Here is a 7506-nt window from a genome sequence, read left to right on the forward strand (position 1 = left end):
CCATGTAGTGAGCAAAACCACACAACTGCTACCTCTACAAACCACCACAGGGCGGAAGTAGTGAGCTAAACTTGCTCCTCACCCCTCCCATCCTCTAAATACAGCGGAACCGTCACCGTCCACAAGACTCAAAGTTTATTTACAAACTGTGTGATGACATCCAGTATTTCAGCTCTACATGAACCGGTAAGTAACTGTTAACACAACAGGCTCTTCGTCATGCTGAAAATGATACTCTCTTATGGTGTTTTTTTTGCAAAGTAGTACGTAAAAATGACAATATCGCGTATGGAATAAACGGTGGTACTAAGAAGAGGCTAAGCTACGTGCTAAGCTAGCTATAGTTGTTAGGCTAATTCTAACTTTATTAATATTTCTGCATATATTCAGCTGATGTTAGACTGAATCAGCCTAACACAGGCAGTCAGACACTGACATAATGCAGAATTTACATGTTTGAATGTTGTTACAGCGATGATCCGTGTACACACTTGTTTTCAGTGATGAATATGACATGTTAAGGTTGCCAGGAAGGCCGAGGCAGGGCTGGTGGACGGTCCGAGGACAAGCGGGTCAGTCTGAGGAAGACGAGCTGCAGCTTCCAGAGATGTGACTGGCTAGCTGTAGTACAGGTAAAATGCAGTTTCATGTTCACTGTTTTGTCTCAAGATATTACTGATAAAAAACATTTATTACAGGAATTCCACAGTATTCCAATAACCAACAATGGTAAACGAGGCTGAAGTTAGCTTCCGATTCGCAATATGTGTAAAGGGCAATTCCACTGAATTTTTCGGAAACACCACATTAGACCAGGTCCTGACAAAAAACTACAACACTTGGACTCTTAAAACCTGGGTTAAAATATTCCACATACTATGCAGATTCAATAAAACATAGTGTCTGATTTGTGAAATCTTTATTCTATTTGTGAAAATGCAAATAAGGGTCATTTCATGACTTTTTTGGCATCTGGACCACATTACATCAGGTCCTGACAAAAAACTAAAACACTTAGACTCTTCAAATGTGGGCTAAAATATTCCACATACTATACCAGTTTTTTGTCAGTACCTGGTCTAATGTGGTGGTGTTTCCAAAAAATTCAGTGTAATTGCCCTTTACACATATTGCAGCCATAAGCTGCGGATCGGAAGCTAACTTCAGCCTCGTCAATGGTAACTGTTTTATGTATTATTTGTTGTTGTAACATAAATGTAATTTTATATTTGAGCTTGTTACCTACTGCTCTGTCTTCCATATGTTACTTGTTGCTTTGGCATCCAGACATTAGTTTTAGATATTACAGTAATATATTAACTTAGTCTCTGAACAAAGTTGGTAGACACAGACCTTCACTAAAAAATCTGATCTTTCACTTTTCACTTTGTTTTCCATCAGTTAGTAAAATGTGGCTCTATTTATCTAACCAATCTTTTGTATAATTTTGCAGAGACGTCTTGATGACATAAATGTGAAGGACCTAAGAAGACTCACATCCCAGCTCCTCAGAAGGAAACAAGGCTTGATTCCCAGTTGCTGTGTGGCTACTGAAGAGCAGTTTCCTGATCTGCACAGACACAACATTGGTTTTGTTTTTGGTGTTTGATTCTTTTTTTTTTTTTTCTAGTAAACCACAATTTAATAGCATTTCTGTGGAATCTATTGTTTACATGTTCGTTGATTGTATTGTTTCTTACTTATAACTTTGTGTTACTAATTAAGTAATTTGAGCTACTTTGTACACTTTGAAGCGTTTTTAAAATAAAGAAATTTAAATGCTTTTCCCCATTTATTCAATACATTCAAGTCATCTAAATAACTGCAGTAGGATGTGATCATACAGGAACAAGATAAAAGTTTATTACAATTTATGACTGTAATAAATACAGATCTAACAGTGTATAAACACAGCACAAATCCCACAGAGAAAAGTCTATGATCCACAAACAGAAGACACAACTATATACAAAAGATGTGAAGTTTAGATTCCACAATAGAAGGTCAATAATTCCTGTTCATGTTTTATGTGTTGCACCCTCGCTGCTGACTTCATACACATTTGTAAACTTTTTTGTTCATTACACTTATGGAAATAATTATAAGATGCAGTGGCCCAAATTCACTCAGGCATCACAAAACATGTTGGTGAAGAGATCTGGTAAAGGACGTTGCTCTACGCTGCACGGCGTGCCCGTGACGCCATGGCGAAGTTCCATGCGGCGGCGTGACATCATAAATCACTATAAAATTGTCAATTTTGATCTGATCACCCTAAAACTTATAGGGATTAATAAGGGATCAGTCCTGAACAGATTAATGTGACCATTGCTGGTCTAGACCTAAGCCCCGCCCACTTACAACAGGAAGTGGTTTTTTCCACGTTTGAGGGTCATGCTTCTAAGCAAATGGTAGATTATAAATTAGCCCCGCCCCTTGGTGACAGGAAGTGACCGTTCATAAGGCCTAAATGGCCTGAAGAGCAGTCTGGCTGCACTTTAGGTTGAGAGAGGCATGGGAAGGATGTTGGCAGGGGAGGCGGTTGCATTATGCCGAGCGGCGCCATGGTGCGAGGGCCTATATCACCGCTTGCGGTTTTAATTATTATTATTATTATTATTCTCCTAATAAATGATTTGCTTTTTTGGAGGCCTGAACATGCTCAAAAACTCACCAAATTTTGCGTACCCCCCCAAGGGAATGCGAAAAATTTGATATTTTGAGGTGCTCCAGAATGTTTGGGCGAAACTGAATGAGAGCGCCACCTATTTTAGGTGCCCCGCCACTGCATGTCATTAATTTTTATGAAAATTCATACACATGATCTACATGCTAGGGCGAACAAAAAATCCTCTTAATGTCATGGTGAAATGTCGACAGGAAGGCGGCCATTTTAGGTCAAAGTCAATATTTTGGCGTTTTAGCACCTCGCATTTTAACGAACTCGTCCTAGGGCTTTTATCCCACTGAGCCACAAATTGCTCAGGATGTTCAGGAGACATGTGTGATTAAATGTTGTGTTATTTCTTCTAATAGGAGACTTAGTTTACGAGGGGCGGGGCCTCAAAGTTTGATGTCTCGCCATGAAAAATTAAACGGATATAACTCCCACATAAAGCAACATTTCTGCACCAAATTTGCTAGATATGATGGCAGTCACCTCCTACAGAGTTCTATATGCCAATATTTTGATTATGAAATAGCCACGCCCCCTGGAGGTCAAAAGTGTTGTTTTTTGCTCACACACCCATAACTCTGGCTTGGTGGACACCACATGGCCCAAATTCACTCAGGCATCACAAAACATGTTGGTGAAGAGATCTGGTAAAGGACGTTGCTCTACGCTGCACGGCGTGCCCGTGACGCCATGGCGAAGTTCTATGCGGTGGCGTGACATCATAAATCACTATAAAATTGTCAATTTTGATCTGATCACCCTAAAACTTATAGGGATTAATAAGGGATCAGTCTTGAACAGATTACTGTGACCATTGCTGGTGTAGACCTAAACTCCGCCCACTTACAACAGGAAGTGTTTTTTTGCACGTTTGAGGGTCATGCTTCTAAGCAAATGGTCCAAAAGACTTGAGCCTCCTCCAAAACATGTCAAACCCTTTCATGATGCCACAATAAAAACCTCAAGTCGTTACGCTAAACGGGACATGGCGAATGGCGGTCCAACGCCATGAAACAGGAAGTACCTGTGACCAAGCCATGGAACCTTGGACCGAAACCATACTTGCCATGACTGATGACAGTAAGGCCCTGAACTAAGCCCCATTGAAACATAATGGAATACATGGAGCATGTCTCTATAGCGCCCCCTACAAACTTTCAATCAATCAGCCCCGCCCACTACATGGACCGACATGGATAAAATTCAGCACAGTTGGAGAACCTTCCAGTACCTTCAAAAAAGTCTCTTGGACATATGGGCTAAATTCAACAGGAAGTCGGCCATTTTGAAAAAGGTGCCATTTTTGGGGTCATTTCTTTGCCATGCATTTTAAACAACTCCTCCTAGGGATATTGTCCAACTGACACCCAACTTGCACAGGATGCTCAGGAGGCATGTGTGATGTAAAGTTGTGTTATTTCTTCTAATAGAAGATTTAGTTTAGGAGGGGCGGGCCCTCAAAGTTTTATGTCTCATTAACAATGACTTATTGCTAAAACTCCCACATAAAACAACATATCAGCACAGGAATCGACCCATTTGATGCCAGTCCCATGATGAACAAAATATGCAATGCAATAATGGGACTATGAATTAGCCCCACCCCTTGGCAACAACAAGTGTCTGATATCATGAACCAGGAAGTACCTGTAACAAAGCCATGAAACCTTTGATCTTCACCATACTTGCCATGAGTCATGAAAGTTATGCCCTTAATAGAGTAAAATTACAATATAGTGGAGAAGATAGTAAATGGCTCCATAGCGCCCCCTACAATATTTTAATTAATCAGCCCCGCCCACTACATTGACTGACATGGATATGATTCGGGAAACTTGTAGACCCTCCCAGTACCTTCAAAAAAGTCTCTTGGACATATGGGCTAAATCCAACAGGAAGTCGGCCATTTTGAAAAGGGTGCCATTTTTGGGGTCATTTCTGTCATTTTCTTTGCCATGCATTTGGAGGAACTTGTCCTAAGAATTTTGTCCAACTTTAACCCAAATGAGTCAGGATGCTCAAGAGACATGTGTGATTAAAAGTTGTGCTATTTCTTTTAATAGGGGATATCGTTTAGGAGAGGCAGGGCAGCAAAGCAGATGTGATGCAATGAAAAGGAAAACTGACATAACTCCCACAAAAAACAACCAACCTGCACCAAATTTGCTACAGATGATGCCAGTCATATCCTTCACATTTCTGTTTGTCAATAATTAGATTATAAATTAGCCCCGCCCCTTGGTGACAGTAAGTGACCGTTCATAAGGTCTAAATGGCCTGAAGTGCAGTCTGGCTGCACTTTAGGTTGAGAGAGGCATGGGAAGGATGTTGCCAGGGGAGGCGGTGGCATTATGCCGAGCGGCGCCATGGTGCGAGGGCCTATATCACCGCTTGCGGTTTTAATTATTATTATTATTATTATTATTATTATTAATAATAATCATATTTTGTTATATGTGCTATATATTTACAGCAAACACTGATTGGCAGCTATTGCAGATGAACTTTGATTCTTTATTCTGCAGCATGAAAATTTCTCCTCTCGTAGGATTGTCTTAGTTCACCTTATTTTCGCTTAACCGGAACATCTATTAGCTGCATAATGGTTTCCTTTTAGTCTTTACCTGAAATACCAGTCTTACAATGTATTTACACTATTCCTGCTCTATCCAATCTTCTGTTCCTAAGCATCAAACCACTCTGAGAACTGTATATCTGGCCTCCTCAGCAATCCAAAATCAAGCAGTTTATCCAGGCCACTTACATATGAGATTGTTGGTAGATATCTTCAGTAATGTTTGACACTGTCTTATAGACTGAAATGGGCTTACCTACTGAGTTAATATTATAGCTCAAACATGACAATGCTATAGCAAACGTGGTTCCAATTCCCCAGAACAATAACGTAACAACATTGACATTCCCTAGTATTTTCTAAACTCTGATTATAAGGGTAGCGAAATTAGGTGATTTTAAATAGTCCAATCAACATTGATCAGTGGATTAGTCGTGACGTCATTAATAATGAAAAGAAAAAGACTTTATCTCCAAAGGGAAATTTTCAAGTATGTTCCACACACAAGGTTTTGTTGATTTATTTATTTTGTTTTATTTTTAACATTCTGTGGGCTCCAGTGTCATTTATTATACAGCGGGTAGATGAGAAAGTAGGTCAGGGAGAAATTGTGATTGAACCTGGGCTGGCTGTGTTTATGGTGAGGTTACTACATACTCGGAATTTGATAGGTGTCAATCATCCACCCCCATGCTCACAGCTGCCCTCTTAGCTCTACTTCTTTGCCAATTTTTGTATTTTCCAAGCATGGTGATACCCACGATGCTGCCAAGATGGCGATAGTCAGAACTGCCCAATGAGCTTCAATTCAGCTGTTCAGAAACGTATGGGTTATGTCAGGGATACTTCGTCCATCTTTCATATAAAGTCTATGTTTTGCCTTCAAACCAAGCAAGGCGAGGTGATTACTCCTGGGCTGAAGCAGCAGCTAGCTTTGGGGTTAACTCCCTTCTCTTTACCCAGAGGGCGACGCAGATATGGTACTTTGCTGTAACTCATAGAATTGTGTGGTATTGATTGCTGAAGCTTATAAAAGTTCATTCACCACTAAACAGGCAGTGTTTCACAGCTAACTTGTTTAACTTTCTCTGCTCCTAGCACCCCGCTCTGTCACAGACCAGTTTTACCAACTCCTTTGTAAAAAAAAAAAGTAGTGTTTGGATGTCTTAAAAGTCACTAAAAGTCTCTAAATGACATCATCACCTAATTTACATTATCATAATGTTACATATATTTGTAACCGATGATGCCTTGGAGAGAAATTGTTGTATGAGAGGCAAAATTGACAATTTGAGACCCTAAATAGCTTTGGAACAGAAAAACCTTTTGTGAATATTTTCTTTGTTTTTTATTCTAGCTTTATTAAGTGTCACTTTCTTTTTTAATTGAGAGTTGACAACATGTTACAGTACAAGTGGCTTTCTCAACTGATCCCTGTATGCATTTACATTTACACTCTTATTAGTAGTCAAACTACACTTTTAGTTTGTTTATTTTTGTTGTAATCATCTCCAAAATCTGCTGCAAATTTTCCCCAGAGAAGAAAATATTTGTGTTAGTTTGGACACACACTCCCATTAAATCCAACTAGAAAGTGTGTCCAAACTTTTGACTGGTGGTGTATTATAAATAACTTCAGACCTAATATTGATCCATGCAGCTCTCCACATGTGATTTCCACGTACTCTGATATATATTCCTCTATTTGCACAGGCTTTTGCCTGTCAGATGGTTGAAAGTCAACCATCTGACAGGCAAAAGACAGACAGACTTTCAGAATTTGCTCCAAACTTTTTAAATAATTTTATTTTATTTAAAATGTTTTATTTCAGATGTAATTGGACAGCAAATCACATGATGTTGCCCTGTTATATAACTTGATCCTTAGGAAAAATAAGAGTTTTGTCAGTGGATGATCTTCATAAAGATAGATGTTTGTTTAGTTGTGACGCTTGATCTTAGTCTCCATGGTAACCAAAGATAACAACCATCATGCTGCAGTCTCAGTTTAATTCCATTACCAGGCTTTTATCTGTGTTCTTCAATCTATCTTGTTTAAACGTGTGCTTCAGACCAAAGATGAAGCAACAGTACATATGGTACAAATTGTATATTTCCTCTGATTGTATTTTCCATGAGCTTCTCTTAACACTCAATTTGAGACACGAAGGGTTTTGCTTTGCTAAAAGTAACACTGAAGAATTAGACTTCTAAGAATTTGAAAGCAGCAGTCTTGTGAAAGCTGCAGTCTTGT

Source organism: Telmatherina bonti (assembly GCF_933228915.1).
Source record: "Telmatherina bonti genome assembly, chromosome: 3".
NCBI classification, from domain to species: Eukaryota; Metazoa; Chordata; class Actinopteri; order Atheriniformes; family Telmatherinidae; genus Telmatherina; species Telmatherina bonti.